The following is a 13,307-nucleotide window of genomic DNA, read 5'->3' on the forward strand; positions in this document are numbered from 1 at the left end:
TGCTGGGATTCATAATCAGTCGACGAGGCATCGAGCTAGACCCATCAAAAATCAAAGCCATCCAAGAATTGCCACCTCCCAGGAACAAAACTGAAGTAATGATTTTGTTGGGAAGGTTGAATTATATCAGCAGGTTTATTGCTCAGCTCACAACAACTTGTGAGCCAATCTTCAAATTGTTGAAAAAGGATGTTGCGGTCAAATGGACCGATGAGTGTCAAGAAGCGTTCAATAAGATAAAAGGGTACTTGTCGAACCCACCCGTGTTGGTCCCGCCAGACCCAGAAAGGCCTTTAATTCTTTACTTGACGGTTTTGGAAAATTCATTTAGTTGTGTATTGGGGCAACATGACCTCACTGGCAGAAAAGAACAGGCCATCTACTACCTTAGCAAGAAGTTCACAGCTTATGAGGTTAAGTATACTCATCTGGATAAGACATGTTGCGCCCTAACATGGGTAGCTCAAAACCTGAAACACTATTTGTCATCCTACACTACTTACCTCATTTCTCGGTTGGATCCATTGAAATACATTTTTCAAAAGCCCATGCCAACGGGAAGACTGGCAGATATTACTCACAGAATTCGACATCATCTATGTGACTCGAACTGCAATGAAGGCTCAAGCACTGGCCGATCATTTAGCCGAAAACCCAATCGATGAGGAATATGAGCCGTTGAAAACTTATTTTCCTGATGAAGAAACAATGCATATCGACGAGGTGAAGCAAATTGAAAAGCCTAGCTGGAAACTTTTCTTTGATGGAGCCGCCAACATGAAAGGAGTCGGAATAGGAGCTGTAATCATTTCTGAAACAGGGCATCACTATCCTGTTACGGCTCAATTATGATTTTATTGCACCAATAATATGGCTGAATATGAAGCTTGCATTTTGGGGTTAAGGCTAGCCGCCGATATAGGTATCCGAGAAATCTTAGTCATGGGAGATTCAGATCTTTTGGTACATCAAATTCAAGGAGAATGGGAAACCCGCGACTTGAAGCTCATACCATACCGACAATGTCTACATGATCTTTGTCAGCGGTTTCAATCAGTGGAATTCCAACATATTCCAAGAATCCATAATGAGGTTGCTGATGCATTGGCTACCCTGGCATCAATGTTGCACCATCCGGACAAAGCTTATGTAGATCCAATACATATTCAAGTCCACAATCAGCACGCTTATTGCAATATGGTTGAAGAAGAATTTGATGGTGAACCATGGTTCCACGACATCAAGGAGTATATCAGGATGGGGATATATCCCGCACAAGCCACAGGAGATCAAAAGAGGACCATTAGGCGATTGGCAAATGGATTCTTCTTAAGCGGAGGAGTTTTGTATAAAAGAACACCAGATCTTGGATTATTAAGATGCATAGATGCCAGACAAGCTGCAGCTGTCATGTCTGAAGTACATTCAGGAGTTTGCGGACCCCACATGAGTGGATATGTATTGGCAAAGAAAATCCTCCGAGCCGGTTACTATTGGCTTACCATGGAGCGAGATTGTATCAGTTTTGTGCGCAAGTGTCATCAATGCCAAATACACGGAGATTTGATTCATTCTCCACCATCCGAGTTGCACACAATGTCGGCACCATGGCCCTTCGTTGCCTGGGGCATGGATGTGATTGGACCAATTGAGCCGGCAGCATCCAATGGGCACAGGTTCATTCTGGTAGCTATTGATTATTTTACCAAATGGGTTGAGGCCAAGACATTCAAATCAGTGACCAAGAAAGCTGTGGTCGATTTTGTCCACTCAAATATCATATGTCGATTCGGAATCCCGAAGGTGATCATCACAGATAACGGTGCTAATCTTAACAGCAACTTAATGAAGGAAGTATGTCAACAGTTTAAGATTACACATCGTAACTCTACCCCATATCGGCCCAAGGCGAATGGAGCAGTAGAAGCAGCCAACAAAAACATAAAGAAGATACTTCGGAAAATGGTAGAAGGTTCAAAACAATGGCATGAAAAATTACCATTTGCATTATTGGGATACCGCACTACTGTTCGCACTTCAGTAGGAGCAACTCCTTATTTGTTGGTATATGGCACTGAAGCAGTAATTCCTGCAGAAGTTGAGATTCCTTCCCTTCGGATCATCGCCGAAGCAAAGATTGATGATGATGAATGGGTCAAAACCCGTCTGGAACAGTTAAACTTGATTGATGAAAAACGATTGACCGCAGTATGCCATGGTCAATTATATCAAAGAAGAATAGAAAGAGCATACAACAAAAAGGTGCGTCCTCGGAAGTTTGAAGTAGGTCAGCATGTGCTGAAACGTATTCTTCCACATCAGGTTGAAGCAAAAGGCAAATTTGCCCCGAATTGGCAAGGACCATTCATTGTGACCAGAGTATTATCGAATGGTGCACTATGTTTAACAGATATTGAAGGCAAATGCATAGATATGGCGATCAATTCTGACGCGGTAAAGAGATATTATGCATAACTTTTTGAATGTTTGTATTTAGCACTATTTCGAAGATTGGAATGACAAAGGCAATTTATTCTGCTATCCAAACACTATACCATTTGCTTTCCCTTTGAGCCATACTTGTTTCTTTCTTACCCCCCCCTCTTGGAAGCAATGAAATTCAAAAAAAAAAACATCACTATTATTAGGTGAACTACGTTTGACCTGATTCCTCAAATAAGGATATGTAGGCGCCTCACGGCTCGGTCATAGGGTGCACAATATACATGATGTGCACAAAAAGTTATGTCAAGAGACCCCAATCAAAAACTGGGGCAGAAATTGTATTGGAAATAAGAAAAGATTCCAAGAGTTGTAATTTTAAACCCATACCAGAACTATTTAGCTGTTAATACCTTTTCCATTTTTAGCCCCATACCAGAAAGACCTTTCGACCAATCTTAGAAAAATGCTGAGTCAAGCAAATGAAGATGGTTCATAATACTCTGGTACAAACAAGAAAAGAAAGTAAAAATGAGAGAGTCTTATAGGTGAAAACCCACACGGGCACCATAAGGCGACGGAAGTTGAGAGAAAAGTAAAATGAGAGAGTCTTATTGGTGAAAACCTTCATAGGCACCCTAAGGCGAAAAGGAAGTGAGAAATGAACAAATGAGGAAAGTTTATCGGTGAAAACTCTTTGAGACGTTGCAAGTCCAACAGGTCTGTGAAATGAAAAATGAAGTTGGGTTATGGAAATTTTGGCAAAAACAAAAATGAGACAATTGAAAGGAGATTGATTAAAAGACTGGGTTGATTAATCCGAAATGCATACCATGATCATTGGTGCCAGTAACTCCAATCACATAAGTTTTTATTCTTTCTCCAACAGTCATCCAAAATTGGATTTTTCTTTTCATTCTATAATTGTCGAAATCAACGTGTTTCGTCACTAATAATCTTACTTTTCTAAAACCTTTGAGATAAGTTTTACTCCAAACAAATAAGAAGGAATGTCAAGGTATACTACCGAGATTCAAGGTTACAAAATACAGCCACGAAAGGTGGGAGATAAAAGATATGGGTGTAAGAAAGGTTAAATTAAAAATGGATCAGCAAAGTCAGAAGGGACATATGAGTACAGTTAAAAGGGTTTGAAGGAAAACATACAGAGGGGAATCCTATAGTCAAGGATCAATTACAAGGACAAAACAGTCTTTTCAACCATTCCAAGGCAACAAAGAGAAACGAAGAGAAGCCTCACCATCGGCAAGAATGCCCCAATTAACCACACTGCTTTAAACTAACAAAGTTTTCTTTGATTTAAAACAGGGGCAAATACAATATCTGTGTCAGGAAATACCTGGTAAAGAAGAAGTCAGGCGTCCACCTGGAGAATGAGGATGAAGAAATTGAAGAAATCAGGCGTCCACCTGAAGAATGAGGATGAAGAAGTTGAAGAAGTCAGGCGTCCACCTGGAGAATGAGGATGAGAATTAAAGAAGTCAGGCGTCCAACTGGAGAATGAGGATGAGAATTGAAGAAGTCAGGCATCCACCTGGAGAATGAGGATGAGAATTAAAGAAGTCAGGCGTCCACCTGGAGAATGAGGATGAAGAATTGAAGAAGTCAGGCGTCCACCTGGAGAATGAGGATGAGAATTAAAGAAGTCAGGCGTCCACCTGGAGAATGAGGATGAAGAATTGAAGAAGTCAGGCGTCCACCTGGAGAATGAGGATGAGAATTAAAGAAGTCAGGCGTCCACCTGGAGAATGAGGATGAGAAAAGAAGAAGTCAGGCGTCCACCTGGAGAATGAGGATGAAGAATTGAAGAAGTCAGGCGTCCACCTGGAGAATGAGGATGAAGAATTGAAGAAGTCAGGCGTCCACCTGGAGAATGAGGATGAGAATTAACGAAGCAGTCAGGCGTCCACCTGGAGAATGAGGATGAAGAATTGAAGAAGTCAGGCATCCACCTGGAGAATGAGGATGAAGAATTGAAGAAGTCAGGCGTCCACCTGGAGAATGAGGATGAAGAAATTGAAGAAATCAGGCGTCCACCTGAAGAATGAGGATGAAAAAGTTAAAGAAGTCAGGCGTCCACCTGGAGAATGAGGATGAGAATTAAAGAAGTCAGGCGTCCACCTGGAGAATGAGAATGAGAATTGAAGAAGTCAGGCGTCCACCTGGAGAATGAGGATGAAGAATTAAAGAAGTCAGGCGTCAACCTGGAGAATGAGGATGAAGAATTGAAGAAGTCAGGCGTCCACCTGGAGAATGAGGATGAAGAATTGAAGAAGTCAGGTGTCCACCTGGAGAATGAGGATGAAGAATTGAAGAAGTCAGGCGTCCACCTGGAGAATGAGGATGAGAAAAGAAGATGTCAGGCGTCCACCTGGAGAATGAGGATGAAGAATTGAAGAAGTCAGGCGTCCACCTGGAGAATGAGGATGAAGAATTGAAGAAGTCAGGTGTCCACCTGGAGAATGAGGATGAAGAATTGAAGAAGTCAGGCATCCACCTGGAGAATGAGGATGATAATTAAAGAAGTCAGGCGTCCACCTGGAGAATGAGGATGAGAAAAGAAGAAGTCAGGCGTCCACCTGGAGAATGAGGATGAAGAATTGAAGAAGTCAGGCGTCCACCTGGAGAATGAGGATGAAGAATTGAAGAAGTCAGGCGTCCACCTGGAGAATGAGGATGAGAATTAAAGAAGCAGTCAGGCGTCCACCTGGAGAATGAGGATGAAGAATTGAAGAAGTCAGGCGTCCACCTGGAGAATGAGGATGAAGAATTGAAGAAGTCAGGCGTCCACCTGGAGAATGAGGATGAAGAAATTGAAGAAATCAGGCGTCCACCTGAAGAATGAGGATGAAAAAGTTGAAGAAGTCAGGCGTCCACCTGGAGAATGAGGATGAGAATTAAAGAAGTCAGGCGTCCACCTGGAGAATGAGGATGAGAATTGAAGAAGTTAGGCATCCACCTGGAGAATGAGGATGAAGAATTGAAGAAGTCAGGCGTCCACTTGGAGAATGAGGATGAAGAATTAAAGAAGTCAGGCGTCCACCCGGAGAATGAGGATGAAGAATTAAAGAAGTCAGGCGTCCACCTGGAGAATGAGGATGAAGAAAAAAGAAGTCAGGCGTCCACCTGGAGAATGAGGATGAAGAAAGAAAAGAAGCAGTCAAGGCACCCACCTGAAGAACGAGGGAATGAAATTGAAGTGTTGAAATCAAAAGCCCGCTCATATGAAAAAGGAGCACACTTAGAATCAATAAAGCAGAGGAGTCCAACAGAATCCCCAGCAAGAAACAACAAGAGTTCCAAAAGGAATACGGAATAAGCCAAATGCCCAAGAGTCACCAAGATATCAAGACAACAAGAAACGCAAGGGCATGATCTAGATAAGATTTTTATAATTCATGTACCATAGTCTAGTTTAGCTTTTTGTATTTCCTTTAAAGTAAGGTGTAATAAGGAGGTCAGCAAGCAGTAAAAACAGCACAAAGCAGCAGTAACATCACAGTCCCATGGTAGTCCCAGCTACCCAAAATTCCCGAACTACATTGACCTGATTCCTTTATAGCCAAGGATATGTAGGAAACCTTTGAAGCAGAGGTTCGGTCAAATCTTTCTAAAAATGCTTCCCACGGAGTATTCGAACGGGCAAAAATCGCTCGTATCCGCTCACTTTATCTTTGCACGAAAACTCTTCGAGTTTCCGCACAAAGAGGGGCAGCTGTGAGCACGTGATTTTTGCCTTACGAAAACTACTCCAAAATAAAATCAAAAAATAAAATAAATTTCTTTTACTGTGTAATTTTTGAATTTGCGTGGTGTTAAATATTTGTGTTATGACCATAAATGTTTACTTTGTCATAAATAAAATGAAAAATAAAATAAAATACATGTTGCATGCATATAGGATTTAATTATGCATTTAAAAGATAATTTAAATAAAATCACAAAAATATGCAATAGTTCTATTTTAAATATTCCACTATGTGATTGATGTTTTGTCTATGTGTTAAATAATTGTTATAGAATAATTAATATATTTTTTGCGAAGTTAGATTTATTTTATAATTAAAAATTTAAATTAGAAAAAATGAAAAAAAAAACAATAATACATATACACAAAATCGGATCTGGATTAAAATCCAGTCCCAAATCGAATTAATTTCCCCCTCACAGCCCAATCCAAACCAACCTGTCCGGTCCAACTCATGAGTAAATCCAAACGACGACGTTTGGTCACACTCCATCAAGGACCGTTGGATTAAATCAATCCAACGGCTGATATCCCCTACCCTTACCCGCAACCCGTAACCCGACCCATTGACCCGATTCAGTCCGACCCCAACGTTAAACCAAACGACGTCGTTTGGTTAAGTGAGTTGATCCTGGCCCTTCATTCTATCTAATCCAACGGACAATATCAATCCACCCCACCCCTATATAAGTCCCAAGCCCTACCCCGGCCCCAAACTAAGCACCCCCCCTCCTACACTGTTCATTATCATCCCCCAAACCCCCACTCCTAACCCTAGCCGCCCTAGGATCCCAGCGCCTGAAACCCGGCGGCATCAACGCTGCCGGTCACCAAAATAACACCCTAGAACCCCCTGAACATCCTCTACACGAATCTGACCTTAGTTCCTTCGAATCAGGCCCCAACTCTTCGAATCTTAAATCGAAGGTTGGCCTGAAAACCTGATCTTCTCCGATGGCTTCCAAAATAACACCACAACTTCCCCTAGATACCCTCATCACGGATCTGTTAGTTGCATGGTTCGAATCATACTGGAACTACTCGAATCTTCATTTGAAGATTCGAGTACAACCTGACATTATCCCAACCTACTTCAAACTCACACCAGTTACCCCCCTGACCTCCCTCGTGCCTAGAACATCTTTGGTTTCCCTCGAATCTAACCAGAAATGAGTAAATCCCAAATCGAACTTTCAAGAACCCTAAAAATACCAGACTTTTGGATTCTGTCCAGATTGAATAAAGATTGAGGTTTAATCGACCTTAGTCGAAGTATTTTCAGTGGAAAATACTTCGACTAAGGTCTGTTTGATTTCAAACAAAATCCAAATCCAAGTCGAGTTGAGTTCAGTTGAATTTAAAGGTTCAGAGGTAATTTCTGTTTCTTATGTGCATTCTATGTGTATTCTATGTTCGTTTCATTAGTTTGTTTAATTTTTCATAATTTTCTAGTCAAATTTTGTTATACTGTCCCCTACCCGTCAACTTGATTCTAAATGTGAATTGTTTCTGTTGATTGTGATTATGTACAATGTGTGTAATCGACTCGACTAAGTTCGTCGATTAGTTATATCATAAATCCTGCTTCTGAAAATGTTGACTGAAATAACCTGTTTTGGATGGATTATTTTGCTATAATCAGTTAATTAGTTATTGTTAATCAGTTGGTTCTTGTTTAATAAATCCATCAAATGGACGTTATATGTGTGTTGTTTTCTGAACATTAAGTTCAGAACATTGTCAATATATTGACAATGCTCCTGTTTGTTTGATCTTAGTTCAAAAGCTGAGTTCAGTTGAATTATTAGGCTGAATTCAGTATAATGTTGTTATGATATTAGGTTTAATTTCAATTTCACAAATGTTGGTTAGATACCATTGTGTTAGAAAAGTGCATTCTCAGTCAAGATTCAGTCCAGAACTTGATAGGATTGATTATTGCTGTTTAATTCAGAAGGATAATCGATTCTGAACAATTTTTAAAATCTGTTTTGCAACATATTCTGATTTTAGTTTAAGGGCTGTAATTACAGAAGGATTTCAGGTTTATTTTAGAATGAAACAGTAGGGTAATGTGATAGTGTGCTTTCAATAATATGATAGTGGCTATAATTTAAGTAATAATGGGGAACAAGGGATAATGGGGCTGCTGAAAAACAGGATAAATAGCACTTAGTTTTAAATTATTCAAAAGTAGTTTTAATGGAAAAACTTTCTGATTTTTAAAGGAGAAAAGGGTCCATCCAGCACTAAACTGTATAGGACCAGCCCTGTATAAATACAAGGAGCTGGACAGATTGAAAGGATGAGTTTTTTTTTCCAGAGAGGGAATTGAGACTGATTTAGGGCAGAAAAGAAGAAAAAATCTGTTTTCAGAGAAAGATAGTTTAGAGAGACTTCATAACAGATTTTGAAAGAGAATTTAAAAAAAATACACCTAGAGTGAGATAAAAGAGAAAAATCCAGCAGGAAAATCAGGTTCTTCTTGGAATCTGAAGAGGAAGAGGAAAAAGAAAAACAGAAACAGATATAGAAACAGATTGAATATTTTCAGAAACATACTTTTCTTTGGATCTGTCCAGGTCTGTTTGTTTGATAGTACTTGGTTTAAATCTGAAAGTTTTTTCTTCCAAAAATCCTGTTACTGTGCATCTGGGCTCCTCGGATCTTATTCTTGTTCAGATTTGATGTGTTATCGGTACATTCTACTGTTTTTGTTACTGCTGCAACTGCTGAAACTTACTTCTTCTACCTCCATTTCCAGGTACATATCCTTTTAAATTCTATGTTGGAAAAAGATTCAGTATGACGGATAAATGATGTTTGAATTGTAATAATATCTTTATTCATTTGAGCTCTTTAATTAAAAATTCAGTTTTGTTTCTGGATCAAATAAGTAGTATATGTTGATAGGATGACTGTAAGTTAAATATCCTTTATTGAAGACTGTATAAGTGTTGTAACAAGGTTAATTTTCTAAATTTTCATTAAAGTATAGTTGTGATTAAGATTGTCAAGGTAGGAAACATGGCATAAAGTGGGCCATTATTTAAATTTTATGGTGTTGTTAGCTAAGTAAAGAGTAATGTAGAAATATCAAGAAAACTACATTACTAACTCTTGTTGTTAAATAAGGTTAAGATGGTATTGATGGTATATTTTTATAAAGATAATAGATGTGTGTATAAACGTTGGTGAAAGGTGATATGATATAGCTTGTTACGATGTTAAAACGTTATGAATGTTTACGACATACAGTTAGGTTGCATGTAAGGTAATTTTATTGAATTAACTTGTATAATAATTCCTTTCTTATCAACTTGATGCCTATTCACCCTCATAAATAAATTAACCAAACAATTAGGCCAATTAGATCAAAAGCAAGTATATGAGAATAAAATGAGGTGTACAAGCATAAATTGCAATACTTATATCAATGGTAAGTAGAAATAGAATTTGCACTAAATAAGAAATAAATAAAAATTGTTCAAAAATACTTCTTCCCTTCATAAATCATTTTGTGAGTTTCATATGTCCCTCATTCTTTGGTATATGTAATATGTTGTATTTGTGAAGAATAGTATTAATCATGTTCTTATTCTTTATTTTGAATTTGAATAGTCTTGGGATGAACATAATTAATACTCGGAAATTATAGTCAACGGGCAATATTTAAAAAATTGTGAATTTCTTTTAAAAGAATTTAAAGACATCCCTTGAATATGAATTTCTCAGTATTTTCATATAAAATGTGTAGATACAACAAACAATTTGTGGAAAAATCCCTAATATCATTACAAATATTTTGCGCAATTAGGGATACGTTCGCGTACCCTGATTATATTTTTAAAAGCAAAATTCGGATTATGCGTACGCGCAATTTCGAGCGAATATTTAATAAAAGGATTTTTTCAAAGGCGTTAAATTAATTTCATAAAAACCCGCGATGTGCGGTTCAATATTTAAGAAAAACAAATATTCTTGATTCAACACAATTTCGAAAAAATGATTGCTTAATAAATATATTATCAAAAGTTATTGTGTACACGTACGCGTGACACAATTCCGCATTTTTAAATTTATAACACGAATATACGTACGCGTAATTCGATTCAAAGAAGGGTCCTTAATCACAATAAGTAAAAGCGGTAGAAAAATCACGTAACAAAAAGTATTTAATAAAAATCAAGATAATTAAGCCAATAATAAAAACAGTTAAGCGACCGTGCTAGAACCACGGAATTCGGAAATGCCTAACACCTTCTTCCGGATTAACAGAATTCCTTACTCAGGATTTCTGGTTCGCAGAATAATAAACAGAGTCATATTCTCCTCGATTCAGGGATTAAAATTGGTGACTTGGGACGCCTTAAAATTCCCAGGTGGCGACTCTGAAACAAATAAACAAATCACGTTTCGACTGTCCTTCAATTGGAGAAAACTCCCCACGTGCCCCGCGGGCGCGGAAAAAAGAGGTGCGACAGTATTCAGCTTAAATGTTGGTGAAATCTTCATCAATGAACTGAGGTAGTATCAGATACAGAATAGTACATCATTGATATTCCCATCGCTTATCACTGAGCTGTGCCAACTTGCTGGGGTGGAAGAAGCTCCGGGAGACAATTGGATAGAGCCGAGAAAGCCTCTAAATCCATTAAAGAAAAGAGAAGAGGTCGCCGCTATAATAAGCAAAAAGAGAAAGTTGGGGTCTTCTTCTTAGATCGATCAGAGTAGCCAGCCATCATCTTCTACCAGAGGACCATTTGCTGTGCTTACTGAGGAAATGCGGCTAATTCGTGACCTAGTAGCTAGCCTTCCATAGGGACTTAGGGAAACATCTGAGGGACCCACTGTATACATTTCAAAGAAAGAGTTTCAAAAGTATCTTGAAGATCAGAAAAAGCAAAGGGATCACCTTAACACTAGAGAAGGCATACACTGATGTGGCCAAGGCGCATGGTAAGTTGAGCAGTTCTCATGACAATCTGGCAAAGGCACACACCAAGATGAAGAAAAGGGAGAAGAAAAGAGATAAATTCTTTACCCGCATGTGGAAGGGTGTGAAGGGGCTGTTGAAAGTCCTAAATCCTCAAGACCCAATGCTATTGACCTAGTCGGGACATGATGATGATGCTCCAGTTGATTGGTCCGAGGAAGAAGGAGAGGAGGAGGCCTCTGAGTCAGACAGCAAGGAGAGCACCTGATGCAGTATTCAGGGAGCACTTTCCACCATTTTACTCGATTATGTTTAGTTGCATTGGGGATATTGCAACATCTTTAGTTGGGGGTGGCTTCTTGTATAATTATGGATAATTGTGGATATGGCAGACTGGTACTTTGTTTGTTTTCATTTGATGTTATTATATTTTCATGTGATAGGTTATATTAGTATGTTTACTAGCTTCTTGAATTCCTGTTTTTATATATAGTATGTTTTAGTTACTTGATGTTATTAGCTTCTTAATTTTTTTTGTATTTATAGTATGTTTATGTGGTGATATCCTTGCATTTCTTTGTACCACGGTTCTTTTCCCGAGAATGCCAATTTTCTTCTTGAACCGGGTAATTGTTAGTAAATTTTTATCGACTTTTCCCGATGATGGATAGCTAGGCAACTTTCTTAAGGGAATTAGTCTTGTAGTTTAGATATAGTTTTTGTTAATTTAGGAAGAATAAGTGGTTTGATTGGGGTATGGGCCCATTGGCAAAGTTGTGGCTTGCTTGGTACCAACACAATTTAAACCTCGGTATATGAATTTTTGATCCTTGAAAATGAAAAATAATTGAAGTAAAAATCATTGTCATGATTTTTAGACTCAATTTTTGGCTCTTTGATTCACTAAATAGCTTCTTAGGCTACACGAAACTTCCTTGAGATTCATTGGTTTGAATTGGATTTTGGATTTGTTTTCCACTTGAGTTTTCATGTACCATGTGTGGTGAGACTTATTTTGAATTTCTTTTGCATCATTTGTAGTCTAGAACTTTCCCCGTTGGTCTTTCAATGCTAATGTTAATTATGTTTGGTTGGAGGGATGACTTTAGGCATTCTTTGTGAGTTTTGAAAAAGTCTTTTTAGCCTTTCAGGCATACCATTGCATAAATATATTCACTAGTTTCCCTTATTTGAGCCATGAACCTTTTCTTTGGCCACCTCATTACAAACCTTTACCATTTTGTTAAATAATTCCATCTCTGCACCCGTCCCTCCTTGAATATTGAGAATGAGGCTAAAAGCCTAAGTTTGGGGGTGTTGGTATCAAGTTGGAAAAGTGGTAAGGTTGTAAATTGAGCGGAGAAACATATACCTCAAAGTGTTCTTATGAAATTACTCAAGCTCCAGAAGAAAATAGCTATAAACAAAATGTGTAGATATGTAAATTTGGAGTCTTGAGAAAATTAGAGTGGTACTTTAAGGGGGCTTGATGTTGATAACTACATGCCAATAAGGGCTATGTGGTTTAAAAAAAAGGTAAAGGGCAAAAAGAAAGACAAATGTGAGTAGTGTTTAAGGAGGGTGTAGTCACTTGTATCCTAAATGCTCTAATCCATTTCTAAACCTACATTACAAGCTCAAAAAGTCCTTATGGGACCTCCAACCGAATGTTCTTGAATAGGCGGTGAATTAAAATAAGGGCAAGCCTATGGCACTACTTTTGTGCATCTGAATATCTTTGTGAGAGTGAGAGCTTCTTCTTTCCACTTGATATCCCATTTATGTTTTGAATTGCAAATTACGAGTGTGGGATTCTCTCTTAAGTGTGAGGGCACGTGACATTTGAGTTATGAATTTAATCCCATTTCCAATTGAGAGAAATGAACGAGGGAAGATAATTTTGATAGAGAGGAAAATTTTGAAGCTTTAATATCATGACTTGATTTGCTACTTTGATTTGAATAGTGTTTGAGCACTTGAAATGTAATGAAGTTCATGAGAAGTGTTCGTTAATTCATATGCTTTGGATTAATTGTTGGTACCAATAAAAGTCATGTGTTTGTGCTTATAGTAGACCTTTTAGGCTTGGCATGATAAAGATGCACTATTGAGTTAAATACTTGGGAGGAGATTTTTTCGCTTTCATTGATTGAGGACAAG

The sequence above is a fragment of the Nicotiana sylvestris genome, chromosome 3 (genome assembly GCF_000393655.2).
Source record: "Nicotiana sylvestris chromosome 3, ASM39365v2, whole genome shotgun sequence".
Classification (NCBI taxonomy): Eukaryota; Viridiplantae; Streptophyta; class Magnoliopsida; order Solanales; family Solanaceae; genus Nicotiana; species Nicotiana sylvestris.